Below are 21863 nucleotides of genomic sequence, written 5' to 3' on the forward strand. Positions count from 1 at the left end.
TAGCCCGGCATCACAGGGCTAGCTATTTAGACACCCGGCAAGTTTAGCCTTCACCAAAATCCCATTTACTATAACAAAAATGGTCTTACCTTTCCTGTTCTTCGTCAGAATGCACTCCCAGGACTTCTACTTCAATAACAAATGTTGGTTTGGTCCCAAATAATCCATCGTTATATCCAAACAGCGTCGTTTTGTTCGTGAGTTCTAGACACTATCCGAAATGGTGAATAACGGTCGTGCGCATGGCGCATTTCGTGACAAAAAATTCTAAATATTCCATTGCCGTACTTCGAAGCATATCAACCGCTGTTTAAAATCAATTTTTATGCCATTATTCTCGTAAAAAAGCGATAATATTCCGACCGGGAATCTGCAATTAGCTAAACAGCCGAAGGAAAATACTGCACGGGGTCGAATCGGGCACGCGCCTAATTCCATTGTCCTCTGATGGGCCACTTGGAAAAGGCGATAATGTGTTTCAGCCTGAGGCTGCCTCGTCATCGTTCAGGTTCTTCCCGGGCTCTGAGAGCCTATTGGAGCCCTAGGAAATGTCACGTTACAGCTAAGATCCTGACTCTTCAATACACAGAAGCAAGAACAACAACACCTCAGACAGGCCACTTCCTGCATGAAACCTTCTCAGGTTTTTGCCTGCCATAGGAGTTCTGTTATACTCACAGACACCATTCAAACAGTTTTAGAAACTTTAGGGTGTTTTCTATCCAAAGCCAATAATTATATGCATATTCTAGTTACTGGGCAGGAGTCGTAACCAGATTAAATCGGGTACGTTTTTTATCCGGATGTGAAAATACTGCCCCCTAGCCCAAAGAAGTTAACACTACAGCATACAATGACATTCCAGATAATTTTGTGCTTCCAACTTTGTGGCAACAGTTTTAGGAAGGCCCTTTTCTGTTTCAGCATGACAATGTCCTTGTGCACAAAGCGAGGTCCACACAGAAATGGTTTGTCGAGATCGGTGTGGAAGAATTTGACTGGCCTGCACAGAGCCTTGACCTCAACCCAATCGAACACCTTTGGGATGAATTGCAACACCGACTGTGAGCCAGGTCTAATTAGGTCTAATTGCCCAACATAAGTGCCTGACCTCACTAATGCTCTGGTGGCTGAATGGAAGTCCCTGCAGCAATCTTCCAACATCTAGTGGAAAGCCTTCCCAGAAGAGTGGAGGCTGTTATAGCAGCAAAGGGGGGACCACATACTTTTGCTGTCCACATACTTTTGTCCATGCAGTGTGAGGTCCAGGAACACCGCGCCCCTGACATTGACAAAACTGTCAAACAAACAGGTATTGCAATGAATGAAATTCGTAAAATAAAACATTATTTTATGAAATGAAATGGAAAAAGTCCTTGAGTCTGTGTTTCCTTTAATAGCACAAACTGGTACACTCATTAGTGCAACGGCAATGGAGTTTATAGAAATTTAAATGTTTCTAGGCTACTTGGCACTTGTGGTAAATGAAGAATGGTAGTTCGACGTGACAAGAGAGCAGCAGAGAGCTCGCATCATCACGAATACCAGGTGAAAATAATATTCTAAAAGGTTTTATTTTCTTACAGAGAGCAAATGAGGGGGTTATTAGTTCAATACATCTCAGACACCCTCAGCCACACTCACAAAGTGAAGGAATTCTCTGACGGGCATTCCAAATGGGCACTTCAGAAGCAAAAATGATGAAAGACATCAAGAAGGAGGCCGACAGAATCAACCTGAAGTTTGACCATGTCACCAAATATAAGGTCAATGCCAGGGCACAGACCAAGGCGTTTGGGGAGTTCATAAAGAGCAGCCTGAGCCAGGTGACTGCAGACAGTAAGATTGAGGAGCAGGAGAATGACCTGGGGGCTGTAATGAAGGATACTGGGGGGATGGAGAAGCTGGACTATATTGTAGATGCTGTGTAGTGTCTGGCGGTCACCTGTCTGTGTTTGAGGAGAACAGGTTCCTCTGTCTGCCTCAGAGGACAGGCCATGCCAGTGTTCAGGCTGTCATCATTGCTGCCAGAATGACCTGCGCTCTCCTCATCTATTTTAAGAGGGATGCTAAGCCCTTCTTTATAACCAGCCTCATCAATGTATAAGTACTGGCCTTCTAGGTGAGCAGTTGCATACAGATCAGCCAGGAGCTTTGTGACAGGATAGAGGAAAGGTAAGTGGAATGCCCATCACAATCCACCACTGTAGCTTGCCTAGTAGGCTATAGAGTGGTGAGGAGGAGGAGTCTACCGTGTCCGGAAGCAACTTCACTATTCATTTTCTGGATTCAGGCTAACTCAAAACATAGGTTAAGCTTTGTTTGACTATTTACAGTCACAGCTGATTTTCGGGATTGTATATTGATTCGCTCTCCTTAAATATTTGTCGTCTGATGTATTCGTTTCAGTCTCTGAATTGTTTAACCAATCTTTTCGCCACCAGCTCCTGATATCAGGCTATATCCTGTCCCAAGCCTGTTGTCCCCTGGCTAAACTAGCTGGTTAGCTCAACTATGCTAGTTTTCGTCCTCATTGCCAAACTTCATAAATACTGCACCCTCAACTTCAAAAGTCCTTTGCTACAATTATGTAACTAAGAAATTCAAGAAATTGAAAATGATTTGTTTTGTTGAATAGCCATGACTGGTTTGAGCTATCTGTCGTGTCATAAGACAACGTTGATGAAGGATATCATTGTTACTTAACGCAGATCCAAGTTCTATTTTGAGATCCATCAGCATCATTGGCATAGGGTTAGCTGGTCGTTTCTGACTGGTCTTGGAACTGTGACAACAGGCAGCCTCTCCCCGCTTGGCTCGATGGGATATGTAGTGATTTTTCCAACACAGCCAGATATGTACACATAGTCCATTTAAAAAAAGGTTAAAAGGTACAAGACTATCTTATTTGTTGATTTAAAGCATGCTTTATTAATATAATGAGTAATCTAGGAATGTCACAACTTAATTGACACAAAAAAAAATTGAACAAATAGCAACTCTACAGAGCGCCAATGGCTACAATGAATGTCAATTACTTCCTGAAACGAATGGTCCGCAGAGCTCCCCCTCACCACTCAATTAGTATTAAAGTAGTACCTTCAATGTTCTTCAGTGTCATTATACATACATTTGAAAAAAGATGCTACGATAGCCTGAAAGTAAATTTGAGGAAGATCCCCACAATTGTATTTGTTTATTTAAAATACCTGTAAAAAAAAAAACATGGTCCTACCTAGTAATTACACACGACACAGTATATTCTCTTTAATACTCTTTCTTTGGGCTAACAGGGCTGGTGTCATTCCATGGATAGAGTGCCTTTTGGGGAGTGTAATTTTGCCAAAAATAACTAATATATACACACAGTGCCTTGCGAAAGTATTCGGCCCCCTTGAACTTTTCGACCTTTTGCCACATTTCAGGCTTCAAACATAAAGATATAAAACTGTAATTTATTGTGAAGAATCAACAACAAGTGGGACACAATCATGAAGTGGAATGAAATTTATTGGATATTTCAAACTTTTTTAACAAATAAAAAACTGAAAAATTGGGCGTGCAAAATTATTCAGCCCCCTTAAGTTAATACTTTGTAGCGCCACCTTTTGCTGCGATTACAGCTGTAAGTCGCTTGGGGTATGTCTCTATCAGTTTTGCACATCGAGAGACTGACATTTTTGCCCATTCCTCCTTGCAAAACAGCTCGAGCTCAGTGAGGTTGGATGGAGAGCGTTTGTGAACAGCAGTTTTCTTTCCACTGATTCTCAATTGGATTCAGGTCTGGACTTTGACTTGGCCATTCTAACACCTGGATATGTTTATTTGTGAACCATTCCATTGTAGATTTTGCTTTATGTTTTGGATCATTGTCTTGTTGAAAGACAAATCTCCGTCCCAGTCTCAGGTCTTTTGCAGACTCCATCAGGTTTTCTTCCAGAATGGTCCTGTATTTGGCTCCATCCATCTTCCCATCAATTTTAACCATCTTCCCTGCCCCTGCTGAAGAAAAGCAGGCCCAAACCATGATGCTGCCACCACCATGTTTGACAGTGGGGACATAACGTTTTGCATTGTTGCCAAAAAGTTCGATTTTGGTTTCATCTGACCAGAGCACCTTCTTCCACATGTTTGGTGTGTCTCCCAGGTGGCTAGTGGCAAACTTTAAACAACACTTTTTATGGATATCTTTAAGAAATGGCTTTCTTCTTTCCACTCTTCCATAAAGGCCAGATTTGTGCAGTATACGACTGATTGTTGTCCTATGGACAGAGTCTCCCACCTCAGCTGTAGATCTCTGCAGTTCATCCAGAGTGATCATGGGCCTCTTGGCTGCATCTCTGATCAGTCTTCTCCTTGTATGAGCTGAAAGTTTAGAGGGACGGCTGGGTCTTCGTAGATTTGCAGTGGTCTGATACTCCTTCCATTTCAATATTATCGCTTGCACAGTGCTCCTTGGGATGTTTAAAGCTTGGGAAATCTTTTTGTATCCAAATCCGGCTTTAAACTTCTCCACAACAGTATCTCGGACCTGCCTGGTGTGTTCCTTGTTCTTCATGATGCTCTCTGCGCTTTAAAACGGACCTCTGAGACTATCACAGAGCAGGTGCATTTATACGGAGACTTGATTACACACAGGTGGATTCTATTTATCATCATTAGTCATTTAGGTCAACATTGGATCATTCAGAGATCCTCACTGAACTTCTGGAGAGAGTTTGCTGCACTGAAAGTAAAGGGGCTGAATAATTTTGCACGGCCAATATTTCAGTTTTTTATTTGTTAAAAAAGTTTGAAATATCCAATAAATTTCGTTCCACTTCATAATTGTGTCCCACTTGTTGTTGATTCTTCACAAAAAATTACAGTTTTATATCTTTATGTTTGAAGCCTGAAATGTGGCAAAAGGTCGAAAAGTTCAAGGGGGCCGAATACTTTCGCACGGCACTGTATATATATATATACAGAACTTCCCAACCAACGTTTTTCTGTGTTGATGTGTTATGCTCGTCGACACGCTCAGTTTTCCACCGCAAAATGGACAAAAAGAGTAGAATCCACTCAGATGCTTTTACACTATGATTTGACTATTAGATGTTCAATGATTACTTAGATTTTTTTTTTTTAAGAATAGTTTTACTATATTAAAACGAGAGTTCAGTTCACATTACAGGGTCGACCTTAGCCTGAAAACCCAAAGTTGAATTTAATTGAACTCTACATCGGGCAACAATGAGCATTTGTCCTCTCACGACCTCTACAAGCCAGCATGTTGAATACAATTATATTTTAACTTACTTTACTGGTTATCCGTGCGGTTAGTCTTTTGCAGGTAGGAATGTGAGACAATATATCCACAGGAAAGTATAATTAAATCAACTTTTCAAAGCGCTGGTAGTGCGTTCAGATTTCTATCACCTGAAGCATGCCACAAGATGAAAATACATGCACGCAACACATGCATACTTGCAGAGCTCGTGCATCTGTTTACATGGTTCTGCGCATGCTTCAGGTGTGATTAATATGTGTCCGGGGGATCCCTGTGTCTGTGGAAACCAGGGATATCGCCCAATGCAAGCCATTTCGATCTACGGTGTCCACAGATCGATTTAAAATGGGGGCACTACAGTGTAGATAAATAAAAAAATGTAGCTTCACTGTCCGAATACATATGGAGGGAGTGTACTGTATGTATATTTGAGTACAGTAAATAGATGTTGAATCTCTCTCCCTTCTGTTAGGAAGAACCAGCCCCTCAGAATGACATTCCTGTTCCAAGGGGCTGCTCAGTGCTTCATTGGTCTGTTCAGCCAGCGCCGACCCAGGATGGAGCAGTTTCTAATCGAGCTGGAGGAGAATGCTGTGCAGCTGGACAGGATGAAACTGAGGGCTAAGATCTCCAGTGTTGTAGGCAGCTCAGTGGGGGCAGCTGGAGGGATCATCTCTATCGCGGGCATAGCTGTTCCTAGTCACTGCTGGGTGTCACTGGGTCTCACCATTACAGGAGCCAGCCTGGGGATCACCAGAAGGGTCAACAGTTTAACCACTGGTATCACAGAGATGAAGGTCCATAGCATCCATGAGAAGAAAGCCAGAGAAGTCTTCCAGAGTTTAATGGAGGATGTGGAGAGTCTCCAGGAGTGTCTGGATGATGTGGCTAGAAAGGAGGCGCTCCTGGGGCAGAGAGGGTTGGATGTCTTAGTTGGAACAGGGAAGGCTATTGGCACCTCAGGGGCCATCGGAAAAGGTATTGACTCCATAGTGGACTGTGACTCTGGTTTGAAGGCAGTGAAGGCCTTTACAAATGAAGATCAGATCATCAGCACTGGTAAGTTGGCGTGCCAGGACGGCAAAGCTCTTTCCATCCCCACCAATGTCTTATTCATTGGCCTGGATGTCGTCTTCATCTGTAAAGACAGAATTAGCCTGGCAAAAGGCAGCAAGAGTGAAAGATCCTAACTCATCCTTGCACTGTGGCGCACAGAGCTGGACTCCTGGCAGAGGATCTATGACTCGCTGTGTAGAGGTCTATTCATGTTAAAGAAGAGCCAGAGAATGCTGGAACACCCATTTTACCATCTGGATGAAATGCTGAGAGTAAATAAGTCTAAGAGCTCTATTCAATCTGTATCACTGAAAAGTTACAGATTACGCAATAGAAATGTAAAGAATTTCCGATTGAGCCGATATATGCAACGTTTACCGTGAATGCAATCTCCGCTGCCTTTACATTTCAATCACGCTGTAACGCTGAACTTCCACGATACGGATTGAATAGAGCCCTAAGATGAGTATAACATAGCAGGATGACAAAATTACTTACCAGTCTTTGAGGTCTTTGAAGAGGGGAGTTTGTGCCCCTGCAGAAGCAGTTTTCATCAATAATTCAGTATATTAAAGCTGATAATTTAAAGTCAATTATACAATTTGATGTAAAGCAACAATTTAAAAAATGTATTGATTTACCAGATTGGTCTGTAATTCATTTAGGAAGATAATCCACTGGTTATTGGAAGTAAACTAATTTTCAATCCGACATTAAACAATAACAGTTATTGCATTATCCACAGCATAGTCATCCTATCCATTGTAGTGATTTCCTTTTTATGTACTACTGGAAATGGTCTGCATATCATCTTTAAACTATCTCTGGGATTTACTTTTTAAATACTATATGTATCAGTAGAAACTGAAAGCTTTGTTTGGTGTTACAGGTATAAATTCAAGAAGGCCACTCAGAGCAGTGATATATGTTATGGTTGACCACCATGTAAAAGTAAGTGTACCGTATCTTCTATTTCTCTATATTTCATCAAATGTACTTGGGAATTGTGTATTAATCCTGCCTTTTGATAAAGACAATTCATCATCAACCTATTGTCAGTCTCTCATAGAGAGGGAAAGGGAGTACAGTAACCAAAGCTGAGGAGGGTCTGAAAGGCTTTGAGGGGAAGCTAGCTTCCATACGAAGGATTTGGAGGAAGAGACAGAGGAGGTAGAGTAGGGAGGCCAGAAGAGAGATAACATATCCACTAGATTGAGCGATGTTTATCATTAAAACCTATCAGCTGTCCACCAGACCATGCATGAGCCAACACTAACTGACACGCTTCAGTGAATATTTCCTCATAGTATTTTCTCACCATTAAAGGATCCAATTGCATTCTCATAATGTTTCCTACATTTGTTTTTTTGTCTAGGAACTGTGTAAATACATTGCACTTAAAGCAGCACTGTAATGTTACAATTGTACATATTTATCAACATTTGATAATGTACTCACTTAAATGTACATTTATGTGTGTGTTTCAACAGCATGTGTGGTGAACAGCTGGGATCCTACACCAGCCCCATCACACCTCACCTGGTCTGACCTCAGGATCATTGGCAGTCAGTGCTGTAAAACACAATAAAAGAGAAGAGGGAGATTAAGACTTTGCCGACTTCCTGATGACACACGCATAATGTGTATACTAACTGACATGTACTGTTTGATAGAATGTAGAGTATTCGCACAAATACAACACCATGACAGTTTTCCCATGTTTTGAATGCACAAATTTGCATGATTTCTCTTATTGATGTGGACCCCATGAAGAATAGCTGCTGCTTCAGTAACAGCTAATGGAGATCCTAACAAAATAAAATAAATAAAAAATGTCAATCATTAAAACTGCTATTACCAAGCAAAAGCAATCACAAACTGGCTCTGATTATCACAGGTACAATGTGTGTATAGCTGCCTTTGATTACCACACCTGTTGACTGTTGCCAAGGCTACACTGGGGCAAGACACTGGCTGTAAAAAGCTATTGCCTCTCAGGCTGTCCTATGAGAGTCTTCCTTGTTTTGTTTCCTTGTATGCAACATTTTGAAAAGTTATTATTTTTCCAGGCCAAAGTCCAGAGATAAATTATATGGGCAAGGGATTTAACACTTTCTGTGCATATAGGATTACATATAAGGAACTCATGTTTAAGGATGATTTATAATCACAATAAGTTGTGTGGAAGCAAACAATATCAGTTAAAACGTATGCAAAGAGTTCTTATTGTGTTCTGTTGTACAACACAATGCTTTTGTCTTGCTGTACACGACTACAGACTGCATCACTGTGATGTCCGGTATTCAATTATGTCATGATAAAAATGAGAACGCAGTACAAATGACCAATTAAAAAATACCATTTATTTTTAAATTTAGTACAAGGGTATTTTAGAACACCAGCAATTAGGCATATTATTGTTAATATAAATGAGACCAGACATGAACAGTCCCTTTTCATTTAACATCTCTTAAAAATGTTTTCACACAAGTCAGCATCAGAATAAATTGCAGTAACATGTTTGTCCTGTTGTCCAGACCTCTGGCAGTCTATGGGGGTACCACAGGGTTCAATTCTCGGGCCGACTCTTTTCTCTGTATATATCAATGATGTTGCTCTTGCTGCGGGTGATTCCTTGATCCACCTCTACGCAGACGACACCATTCTGTATACATCTGGCCCTTCTTTGGACAGTGTGTTAACAAACCTCCAAACGAGCTTCAATGCCGTGGCCTCCAACTGCTCTTAAACGCTGGTAAATCTAAATGCATGCTCTTCAACCAATCGCTGCCCGCAACCGCCCACCCGACTAGCATCACTACTCTGAACGGTTCTGACTTAGAATATGTGGACAACTACAAATACCTAGGTGTCTGGTTAGACTGTAAACTCTCCTTCCAGACTCATACTAAGCATCTCCAATCCAAAATTACATCTATAATCGGCTTCCTATTTCGCAACAAAGCCTCCTTCACTCACGCTGCCAAACATACCCTCGTAAAACTGACTATTCTACCGATCCTCGACTTCAGCGATGTCATTTACAAAATAGCCTCCAACACTCTACTCAGCAAACTGGATGCAGTCTATCACAGTGCCATCCGTTTTGTCACCAAAGCCCCATATAACACCCACCACTGTGACCTGTATGCTCTCGTCGCTGGCCCTCGCTACACATTCGTTGCCAGACCCACTGGCTCCAGGTCATCTATAAGTCTTTGCTAGGTAAAGCTCCGCCTTATCTCAACTCACTGGTCACCATAACAACACCCACCCGTAGCACGCGCTCCAGCAGGTATATTTCACTGGTCATCCCCAAAGCCAACACCCACTTTGGCCGCCTTTCCTTCCAGTTCTCTGCTGCCAATGACTGGAACGAATTGCAAAAATCACTGAAGTTGGAGACCTCACTAACTTTAAGCATCAGCTATATGAGCAGCTTACCAATCGCTGCAGCTGTACATAGCCCATCTCTAAATAGCCCACCCAACTACCTACCTCATCCCCATATTATTTTTATTTACTTTTTTTGCTCTTTGGCACACCAGTATTTCTACTTGCACATCATCATCTGCACATCTATCACTTCAGTGTTAATTAGCTAAATTGTAATTGCTTCACTACTATGGCCTATTTATTGCCTTACCTCCTTACTTCATTTGCACACACCGTATATAGATTTTTCTATTGTGTTATTGACTGTACTTTTGTTTATCCGATGTGTAACTCTGTGTTGTATTTTTGTCGCACCGCTTTGCTTTATCTTGGCCAGGTTGCAGTTGTAAATGAGAACGTGTTCTCAACTGGCCTACCTGGTTAAATAAAGGTGAAATAAATAAAATAATAAAATGGTGTGGCTATTATTAAACTTGAGCTACTGCAGGCCGATGATACTGTATGAAGGCAGTGCGCCCTGGCGCTCCAACTGACTTCGACAGTTGAACTTGATGTGAGGAAGACTGTTCCAGGCCTACCAGAGTTAATCCTATAATCTAACAATAAAATGCTTATTATTATACAAAATATTTGGATCGAAAATGTGCAAATTACCCTCATTCTGTACATCTATATCTGTATATGTCGTGACTTCCTCCAAAGTCGGCTCCTCTCCTTGTTTGGGCGGCGTTCGGCGATCGACGTCACCGGCTTTCTCGCCATCGCCGCTCCATTTTTCATATATCCATTTGTCTTGTCTTGTTTCCATACACACCTGGTTTTCATTTCCCCAATTAAGCTACTTGTATTTAACCCTCTGTTTCCCATCATGTTTTGTGTGTAATTGTTTCATGTTGCTGTGGTGTCTTTTTACACGCTTTACTTTTGTTATGTTCCGTGTTTTGTTCCGTGCCAGGCTGACGCTGTCTTTACAGATGAAGAATACATCCAGGCCAATGAAGAGGATGTTAAGGGTGATGAGACCAGCCCGTGCTGACTTGGAGAGGGCTACCTGTCCAATGTCCGGGATATCCTCTGCTAGCTTGGGCAGGTTTCGTGCTGCTTTGGCTTCCTGGAGCGCCAACTTACTTGCGCTTGAGATCAGATCTTCTCTTCTAAGGACTTTCACTGCCTTCAAAGCTGAGGAACGGTTAACTAGGGAGTAAATGCCTTATCCGATGGCCCCAGTGGGGGCAATCACCTTCCATGCTCCAACCATCCCTAATCTGCCCCAGGACGGGCTTCATATTTCTGACCACATCCTCCAAACACTCCTGGAGAGACTCCACGACCCACTGGTGACCCCCAGGCTGACCACTGCAATGGTGAGAGCCAGTGACACCCCAGCAGTGACAGGAGTCAGAGCTAAGCCCACGATGGATAGGATCCCTCCAGCCAACCCCACTGAGCTGCCTGCCACACTGGAGATCTTAGCCCAAAGCTTCATCCTGTCCAGTTGCACAGCATTCTCCACCAGCTCGGCGGTAACTACTCCATCCTGGGTTGGCGCTGGCTGAACAGCCCAGTGATGCTCTGTTCAGCCCTTTGGAACAGGAACGTCAGTCTGAGAATGGTGCCAAAGGGGATAGCTGCTGTTTTACGGGCTCCTAACCTATTGTGCAATTTTGTGTTTTTTGCATTGTTTGTAACTCCTTTTGTACATAATGTTTCTGCTACCGTCTCTTATGACCGAAAAGAGCTTCTGGATATCAGAACAGTGATTACTCACCTCGTACTGGACTAAGATTCTTTCTTTAATGAGTCTGATGCAAAGGATATAATGTTGCTTCCAGACAAGGCCCAAATCAAATCAAATTGTATTAGTCACATGCTCCGAATACAACAGGTGTAGACCTTACAGTGAAATGCTTACTTACAAGCCCCTAATCAACAATGCAGTTTAAAAAATAAGAATAAGAAATAAAAGGAACAAGTAATTAAGGAGCAGCAGTAAAATAACAATAGCGAGACTATATACAGGGGGTACCGGTACAGAGTCAATGTGCGGGGGCACCGGTTAGTTGAGGTAATTGAGGTAATATGTACATGTAGGTAGAGTTATTAAAGTGACTATGCATAGATAATAACAGAGAGTAGCAGTGGAGTAAAAGGGGGAGGGGGGGGGCAATGCAAATAGTCTGGGTAGCCATTTGATTAGATGTTCAGGAGTCTTATGGCTTGGGGGTAGAATCTATTTAGAAGCCTAAACTGGATGAGCTCCGTTTGGAACTATCCTACCAACGGGACATAAAAGTTATTGCTGAACGATGACACGGATAATATACAGTTGGCTGGGTTTTCTGTGCATCGGCAGGACAGAACAGCAGCGGCGGGTAAGACAAGGGGTGGGGATGTATGTCTATTTGTCAATAACAGCTGGTACGCAATGTCTAATATTATGTAGTCTCGAGGTATTGCTTGCCTGAAGTAGAGTACCTCATGATAAACTGTAGACCACACTATCTACCAAGAGAGTTTTCATCTATATTTTTCGTAACCGTCTATTTACCACCACAAACCGACACTGGCACTAAGACCGCACTGAACGAGCTGTATAAAGCCTTTAGCAAACAAGAAAATGCTCATCCAGAAGCGGCACACCTAGTGGCCGGGGACATTAATGCAGGCAAAATTAAATCAGTTTTACCTCATTTCTACCAGCATGTCACATGTGCAACCAGAGAAAATAAAAAATAAAAAAACTCTAGACCACCTTTACTCCACATACAGAGACGCGTACAAAGCTCTCCCTGGCCCTCCATTTGGAAAATCTGACCATAATTCTATCCTCCTGATTCCTGCTTACAGTGAGGGAAAAAAGTATTTGATACCCTGCTGATTTTGTACATTTGCCCACTGACAAAGAAATGATCAGTCTATAATTTTACTGGTAGGTTTATTTGAACAGTGAGAGACAGAATAACAACAAAAAAATACAGAAAAACACATGTCAAAAATGTTTGAAATTAATTAAATTGATCGAGTCCTCTCCTGTTTTCCCTGTTCACCCACAACTGCATGGCCAAGCACGACTCCAACACCATCATTAAGTTTGTGTCGTCAGCAACGATGGTAGGCCTGATCACCGACAATGATGAGACTGCCTATAGGGAGCAGGTCAGAGACCTGGCAGTGTGGAGCCAGGACAACAACCTCTCCCTCAACATGAACAATACAAAGGAGATGATTGTGGACTACAGGAAGAGGAGGGCTGAACACGACCCTATTAACATCGACAGGGCTGTAGTGGAGCGGATCGAGAGTTTCAAGTTCCTTGGTGTCCACATCACCAACAGACTATCATGGTCCAAACACGCCAAGAAAGTTGTGAAGAGGGCACGACAACGCCTTTTCCCCCTCAGGAGACCGAAAAGATTTGGAATGGGTCCCCAGATCCTCAAAAAGTTCGACAGCTGCACCATCGAGAACATCCTAGTATGGCAACTGCTCGGCATCCGACCGTATTACAGAGGGTAGTGCGTACAGCCCAGTACATCACTGGGGGCAAGCTTCCTGCCATCCAGGACCTATATACTAGGCGGTGTCAAAGGAAGGCACAAAGAATTGTCAAAGACTCCAGTCACCCAAGTCATAGACTGTTCTCTCTGGTCCCGCATGGCAAGAGGCACCGAAGAGCCAAGTCTAGGTCCAAATATCTATGCATAGTCACTTTACCCCTACCTAGATGTAAAAATTACATCGACTAACCTGTACCCTCGCACATTGACTCGGTACCGGTACCCCCTGTAAATAGCCTCATTATTGTTATTTTATAGTGTTATTTTCTTTTTTATATTTTCTTTAGTTTATTTAGTAAATATGTTCTTAACTCTATTTTCTTAAAACTGTATTGTTGGTTAAGGGCTTGTAAGTAAGGATTTCACGGGTAAAGTTTACACCTCGTGTATTCGGCGCATGTGACAAATACAATTTGATTTGGTCGATCCTGACAGAGAGGGAAGCTGTCTATTTACTGTATTCCAATAGAATAGTTCTTGAATCTTGTTAAAAATGTCAACATAACAATTCTGTCTGCCCTCTCCTTGATGTCCCTCATCATTTCCAGTTCTGTCTCCCTCTGAAGGGCCCATTTGGAATGCCTGTCACAGAACTCCCTCACTGTGTGAATGTGGCTGAGGGTGTCTGAGATGTACTGGCCCAAGAGCTCCCTTGTTAACTCTGATCTGTAAAAAAGAGGGCTTCCGTTAGGAGCTTTACTATTGAATTAATGATAATCAGTATATCAAATTACAAAGTTGTAGATACAGAGTGCCTATCCAACTTTAACCTTTTATTGAATGGCCTTTATTATTCAAAACCTTTGATTCTTTGTCAACACTGCCCTCTGTTGTCTATGTAAAGTAATCCAACGACACAGTAATTTATTGCCCCAAGTTATTAATAGTCTCACCGTGACATGGCGCTCTCCCTGCGTTTTGACATTTCCCAGTTTGGTTGATATTGTTACTGAACTGAATTCTAGTTGCCTTGGTCATGTCCATTAACTGTGGATCAAATAGTCAACAATCATGAAACATCGAAGTATACATTTCTCTTCTGAAATAATTTAGAATCAGTATTCACAGACATGGCATACATGGTGTTTAGATACTTTTCGAAGTACAACATTTAATTTGTGTAAAAAAAAAGGGATTTATTAAATCTCACTCACCTTAACTAAGACCCTTATGCACAGAGACAAAACTGGAATGTAGTCTCCTTAAATAGATCAGCATGCTTCGATTCGGCTGGCGTCTAGCCGAATACCAAACGAGCGGGGTTGCCAGGTCGAGCTTCAATTTCAGGTACAATGACCAGACAAAACCCGCCCGAAAACGAACCCACATGTCGCAGCAAGAGAGGACTTGCCACATTTATCCAATTAAGCCTTTTTTCATAACATGATGGATTAAATGAATAAAGAATATCGACGTAATTTGTGACTACGTAGGCTAAGAACCAAAATTCAGTTTTCTATCAAAATAATAATTATTGCAAGTTTAAGAATTTGTCCCAAGAAAAAATATAACTTGACCTTTTTTAACTCATTGATCATTTTCCATCAATGGATGTCGATTTAATTTGTTTGGAATGCTAGGATTAAGCAATAAGGCCCTGGAGGTGTGGTATTGGCCATTATGAACTGGGTGGGGGGGGGGGTGGGGGGGGGGGGGGGGTTGAGCCCTGAATTCTGATTGGCTGAAAGCCATGGTATATCAGACCGTATGGTATGATGAAACATATGTTTTTCCTGCTCTAGTTATGTTGGTAACCAGTTTATAATAGCAACAAGGCATCTCGGGGGTTTGTGGTATATGGCCAATATACCACGGCTAAGGACTGTGTCCAGGAACTCCGCTTTGCGTCATGCGTAAGAACAGCCCTCAGCCGTGATATCACTGGCCATATACCACACCCCCTGGAGCGTTATTGACTAAATATACCACGACTAAGGCTGTTCTTAGGACACAGCCCTTAGCCGTGGTATATTGGCCATATACAACAAACCCCTGAGGTGCCCTATTGCTATTATAAACTGGTTACCAACGTAATTAGAACAATAAAAATGAATTTGTTGTCATACCTGTCATACACGGTCTGATATACCACGGCTTTTAACCAATCGGCATGCAGGGCTCAAACTACCCAGTTTATAATTGTAAATAAATCCAGTTTGCGCATGTGCATAACTATAGATAAATTCGACAGGAGAGTTTGAGTGATGAAAGTTGGACAGAGGATCTTGAAATCTCTGTGCAAGAAACACTTAGATGAACTTCAAAAAAATGATGTCAGGTATTTTCTGGCAGTTGTGACTTTATTATGTGCCAGATGTTAAGACTACAATCCATTAGAAAAGGGATATTTGCAAAATTGACTTGTGTCAATCGGCAGAGGCTACTGACTAAAATCTGGGTTTATAATTGCAATTCAACTTTGCCATGGTTTGTTGAGCTAGATGCAGGTAGCCTGGCCCCTGATAGGCTAACATCTAATTTCAGGGAAAGTCCACAATGAAACTGACATTAAATGTGGAGAATGATACATTTGCAATACAGCTGTGACCATGATCACAATTGATAACTTCCAATTGAATTAACTAAACATGGCTGAAGTTATAGGCTATTTATTACATTTATTAAAATGCCAGCTCCAGGTAGGCTACACAGTTGCACAAATGCATTTGCAATGACTCCAGTAATATCGTCATTTCAACATATTTATTGTATCAAATGGTAGGCTACAGTAGTCTACAATGGCATATAAATTAATAGCCTACTTGATGGCCAACAGATGCAAATGTATCATTCTACACATTTAATGTCAGTAGCATGCGAGGGAGTTTCCACCTGAACAGCACTTGAGACCCAAGAACTGAGCATGAGTAAAACCCTTCCCATGATACTGTTTTCTATAAGAAAAGTCCACACTGAGTGAATTTATCTAAAGCGCTCTAGCGCGACTAAAGTCGTTTTCCAGTGCTTTGTTGCCATTATATCAGGTCTAGCACTTTAATATGTTTTATGGAAAAGGGGTTGGAAATAGGCATCTCCATAATAACTCATCTAAATTGCCTACCTACAACTGGTAAAAAGTTGTCACAAGGTGCGCATGCTGCTCTGTCTCCGTAGCTCAGCTGCCTGCTGCACCACTCTCTCAACCAGTGCTCTGAACACACACACAAAGTCAAAGTGTAGCAATACTTCCCGAATGCAGAATGTATTTTTTAACTGACAAATAAAATCAATCCAAATTGTGCAGTGGCCAATTGATGAATGGAAAGAGACATCTGTTACAAAAGACCAAAAAGTTAAATGACATTCAGAGATTGTCAAGCCAAGCCTTCGATACTGGGTAAGCCTACAAGGTAGGAAGGGATGTATTTTCTGTTTGTCAAGCTTGAGATAGTATTTTTATGTCACGCCCTGATCTGTTTCACCTGTCCCTGTGATTGTCTCCACCCCCTCCAGGTGTCGCTTATTTTCCCCAGTGTATTTATCCCTGTGTTTCCTGTCTCTCTGTGCCAGTTTGTCTTGTATGTTAGTCAAGTCAACCAGTGTGTTTTTCCCTGTACTCCTTGTCTATTCTCTTTTTGCTAGTCTTCCGGGTTTTGACCACTGCCTGACTCTGGACTACTTTCCTGCCTGCCTGATCATCCTGCCTGCCCTGACCTTGATTCTGCCTGTCCTTCAGTACCTACTGGACTCTGAACTGGTTTTGACCTTGTGCCTGTCCATGACCATTCTCTTGCCTACCCCTTTTGGATTAATAAACATTGTAAGACTCCAACCATCTGCCTCCTGTGTCTGCATCTGGGTCTCGTCCTGGTGCCTTGATCATTTATTGTGGTATTGAAAACACAAACCATGATATTGAAGTGCCCAAAGTCGGTATGCTTTATTTATTGTTTGTGTGGTCATAGGCACAGAAACCTGTTGGTGGAAAATGTGTTGTATATATTTGATAAATTATAAATGTGGCATAAACATTTTGAAAATCTGGTTCACCCCTAGCTGATCATTGTCTGCAGCCAGCTCTGATCGTAGTGTATGAAACTGGCAGAGAGAGAACTCTGTCTGCAGTGGTCGGCAAACCCTCAACCTTCTGGCCCGTAGCCCTGCGTTGCATTAACTGTGCCACACAAGCATGCTGAAGTAGTAAAGTCGATATCCACGATTATAAACACAGGCTCGGTACAGTTATTGTTATTTGTGATAGTAAACATGATTTAGAATTAATTCTATGAGGGGGGAGGGTGTTCAGTGTATTTTACAGTACAAGGGGAGGGTCATGTGAAATAATGTGTCACTTTGGGGAGGGTGTCATACATTTTTTAGGACACCTTCATTTGGACAAGCCCCTCCCCCCAGCACCAGCGGTTCTGGGGGGGGGGGGGGGGGGCAGTGCCCCTGTGACAACAATTTTGGACCCCCTTGTGGCCCCCCTAAATGTGGAGTATGAAATAATTTTTACATAACTAATTTTTGCTATCATTATTTTTTTACATCCGTTATTAGACAGTGGCAACGATGCTGATTATGAACATGGTCTTTTGCCTGCTAATGCCTGCAATGCAGTGAAGAAAACGATATGACAACAATAACGTCTAATGTAACTGGCCCCCCTAACAGTACAACTGGCCCCAGCTTGGCCCCCCCCCCCCAGTTGAAATGGTCTAGAACCGCCACGGCCCCCAGTACATTGAATCTGTCCCTGTGTGAGAAGTCTTCAACTTCCAGTGAAGTGAGGAAGATGAGTCTTCTGTGTATGAAGGTGCATGTCAGCAGCACAATATTGGAAACATTACATTTCACTTTCAGTATTTTGACTACACCGAACACATATTTTGGAAACATATGGCCATGATATTAAACAGACTATGTTAAAAAAGTGCCAAGCTGAATACGTGTCACGACTCCTGCCGATGGTGACTCCTCTCCCTGTTCGTGTGGCGCTCGGCGGTCGTCGTCACCGGCCTACTAGCTGCCACCGATCCCTTTTTCCTTTTCTGTTGGTTTTGTCTTTATTATTTGCACCTGTGTTCACTTAGTGATTAGTTGGGTATTTAAGCCCGTTTCCCCACCTGTTCTGTGTGCGGGCCTAATTTCGTTCATCCACTGTGTGTTGTTTCGTGGAACGTGGCTTGGGTCGTTGTATTTTTATTACGCCCTGTTGTATTTTGGGTGTATACTCTTTTTGATGGTGCGTTTAATAAAAGCACTATAGTAAATGCTATTGTTTCCTGCGCCTGACTCCACACCCACAACGTCAGTCGTTACAATACGTTTCATGAAAGTGAACAGATTGTTTTATTTCTTATAACATTAAATTGTAAAGTTGATTATAAAATTAGACTTGTGTACAGAATGATTGATGAAAATGAAAAAAAGTGTATCACCTCTTTATTTTTACTTTTTACTTTCTGAACATTCTAAGTGCCACGGTACAGTATGTTTGAGAGGCCCTAACTTCAAAGACTGTTAAGTCATTTATATTGTCCTACTGCGTCATACACATCGATTTCTTCCCTCTCAGCTTCTCCTCCAGAGGATAAAATGGCTGCTCCAGGATGATCTGACTTTTCTCAAATGTTAATAGACCTCTACACAGCGAGTCATGGATCCTCTGCCAGGAGTCCATCTCCGTGCGCCACAACGCTGATCTGGCACGGATGAGCTGGGATCTCTCACTCTTGCTGCCTTTGGCCAGGCTGACGCTGTCTTTACAGATGAAGAAGACATCCAGGCCAATGAAGAGGACGTTGAGGGTGATGAGGCCAGCCCGCGCTGACTTGGAGAGGGCTAGTCGGGTGCCTTTTGCCAGCTGTCCAAATTCCGGGATGTCCTCGACTAGCTTGGGCAGGTTTTGTGCTACTTTGCCTTCGTGGAGCGCCAACTTACCAGCGCTTGTGATCAGATCTTTGTTTCTAAGGACTTCTGCTGACTTAAAACCTGAGGAAAGGTCAACTAGGGAGTCAATGTGTTTTCCGATGGTCCAAGTGGTGGCAATCACCTTCCTTGCTCCAACCATGTTCACCCTGCTCTGCCCCAAGATGGGCTCCATATTCATGGCCACATCCTCCAGACACTCCTGGAGACTCTCCACGTCCTCCATGAAACTCTGGAAGACTTCTCTAGCTTTCTTCTCATGGATGCTATTGACCTTCATCTCTGTGATACCAGTAGTTAAACTGTTGACCCCACTGGTGACCCCCAGGCTGACCCCTGCAATGGTGAGAGCCAGTGACACCCCAGCAGTGACAGGGGTCAGAGCTAAGCCCACGATGGATAGGATCCCTCCAGCCGCCCCCACTGAGCTGCCTGCCACACTGGAGATCTTAGCCCCCAGCTTCATTCTGTCCAGCTGCACAGCATTCTCCTCCAGATCGGTCAGAAACTGCTCCATCCTGGGTCGGCGCTGGCTGAACTGGCAAATGAAGCGCTGAGCAGCCCCTTGAAACAGGAACGTTAGTATGACGTGCGGGTCCATCCTGTCGGAGGGGAAAGATATCGATTTACTGTTTTTCAATAGACTAGTTCTTGAATCTTGTTAAAAAATGTCAACATAAGTTTTAAGAGAAGAACCAAACCATGGCAGAATAACCTACCTGATCTCACTCAGCTGATTCAAATGGTCCATCATATTTTGTATGGACTCTTCACTCACATCACCAAGGTTGACCACAGGGATGTCATTCCTCTTTTTCCAAAACATAATTTGACTGATGGAGCTACTGTAACAATGCATATTAATTTCAACATTAAATTATATTCATTACATAATTTCGTGGCATTTGAATTATATCACATAAGCCAATGAACCTTGTCAAATGACATATCTGAGAAGGACAAAAATGAAAGGAAAATAATACAACTATGCTAATATAATATAAATGCTGATATTAAAACTGTGTGAGGGATCTTACCCAAGTTTACTCTCAGGCTGTTGTCTGATCTGTAATCTAGAAGGAAAGAATGGACTTCAACTGTTTGTAAAATGGCAATGAAGAACATTACATAAGTTAATGTTGAAGAAATTGTGATAGAAGCTCCACTTACCCCTTCTCCATTATTTTACAGAGCTGCTGGCTGATTTGTATGTATCTGTCCAGCTGGAGGGCCAGCACCTCTACATTGAGGAGGTTGGGCATAAAGAAGGCCTTAGCATCCCTCTTAAAATAGATGAGGAGATGGCAGGCCATTCTGGCAGCAATGATGACAGCCTGAACACTGGCAGGGCTCGTCCCCTGAGGCAGACAGAGGAAGCTGTTCTCCTCAAACACCAACAGACAGGTGACCGCCAGACACTCCACAGCATCCAGGAAGTAATCCAGCTTCTCCAGGCCTCCCAGAGTGTCCTTTAGTACAGCCCCCAGCTCCTTCTCCAGCTCCTCACGCCTACTGTCTGCAGTCCCCTGTGTCAGACCGCTCCATACGAACTCCCCAAACGCCTTGGCCTTGGTCGCTGAGTTACGGACATGGTCGAACTTAAGGTCAATTCTGTCTGCCCTCTCCTTGATGTCCCTCATCATTTCCAGTTCTGTCTCCCTCTGAAGGGCCCATTTGGAATGCCTGTCACAGAACTCCCTCACTGTGTGAATGTGGCTGAGGGTGTCTGAGATGTACTGGCCCAAGAGCTCCCTTGTTAACGCTGACCTGTAACAAAAGAGGGCCTCAGTCAGGAGCTTTACTATTGAATGCAGGATAATCAGTATATCAAATTACAAAGTTGTAGATACAGAGTGCCTATCCAACTTTAACCTTTTATTGAATGGCCTTTATTATTCAAAACCTTTGATTCTTTGTCAACACTGCCCTCTGTTGTCTATGTAAAGTAATCCAACGACACAGTAATTTATTGCCCCAAGTTATTAATAGTCTCACCGTGACATGGCGCTCTCCCTGCGTTTTGACATTTCCCAGTTTGGTTGATATTGTTACTGAACTGAATTCTAGTTGCCTTGGTCATGTCCATTAACTGTGGATCAAATAGTCAACAATCATGAAACATCGAAGTATACATTTCTCTTCTGAAATAATTTAGAATCAGGATTCACAGACATGGCATGGCTTACGTGGGCAAACATGTTTAGATACTTTTCGAAGTACAACATTTCATTTCTGTAAAAAATATTTATTAAACCTCACTCACCTTGACAAAGTCCCTACTGCACGCAGACAAAACTGAAATGTAGTCTCTTTAAATGGGTCAACATGCTTCGATTCGACTGGGGAATAGCCAAGTACCAAACGAGAAGGGTTGCCAGGTCCAGCTAAAATAACTAGATCAATTACCAGTCAAAACCTGTCCGCAGGTCCTGAAAACTAACCTACATGTTGCAGCAAGAGAGGAGTTGCCACATTTATCCAATAAAGCTTTTTTTTCATAACATTATGGAGCGAATTAAGAAGGAATATCGACGTAATTTGTAATGACCTAGGCTAAAAAGCAACATTCGGTTTTCCATCAAAATAATAATTCTTCCAAGTTTAAGAATATGTCGCCATATACCACAAACCTCTGTGGTGACTTATTGCTATTATAATCATGTTACCAACGTAATTAGAACAGTAAAAAGTCATTTATTGTCATACCCGTTGTA

At 42.4% G+C, this 21863-nt stretch overlaps 1 non-coding gene and 2 pseudogenes across 3 annotated transcripts; 1 reads left to right on the forward strand and 2 right to left on the reverse strand.

The window, feature by feature from the left end:
• The first annotated feature begins 1593 nt into the window (after positions 1 to 1593).
• Positions 1594 to 7873, forward strand: LOC106601571 (uncharacterized; annotated as a pseudogene).
• Positions 7874 to 8569: 696 nt separating this feature from the next.
• On the reverse strand, positions 8570 to 14540 carry LOC106601570 (uncharacterized; annotated as a pseudogene). The gene is made up of 5 exons (XR_014391805.1): positions 14433 to 14540; positions 14172 to 14265; positions 13734 to 13944; positions 11007 to 11297; positions 8570 to 10961 (listed from the first exon to the last, which is right to left on the reverse strand). The product of XR_014391805.1 is annotated as an uncharacterized LOC106601570 (transcript).
• Positions 14541 to 18646: 4106 nt separating this feature from the next.
• LOC106601559 (uncharacterized) lies at positions 18647 to 21527 on the reverse strand. Of its 2 annotated transcripts, none has more exons than XR_006769223.2 (6): positions 21413 to 21527; positions 21145 to 21238; positions 20320 to 20916; positions 20187 to 20222; positions 19869 to 19991; positions 18647 to 19751 (listed from the first exon to the last, which is right to left on the reverse strand). It is a non-coding gene; the product is annotated as an uncharacterized LOC106601559 (transcript). The 2 variants fall into 2 exon arrangements; XR_014391286.1 differs by having other exon boundaries at positions 19869 to 19994.
• Between the last annotated feature and the right edge of the window lie 336 nt (positions 21528 to 21863).

This window comes from Salmo salar, chromosome 03 (assembly GCF_965601325.2).
Source record: "Salmo salar chromosome 03, fSalSal1, whole genome shotgun sequence".
NCBI classification, from domain to species: domain Eukaryota; kingdom Metazoa; phylum Chordata; class Actinopteri; order Salmoniformes; family Salmonidae; genus Salmo; species Salmo salar.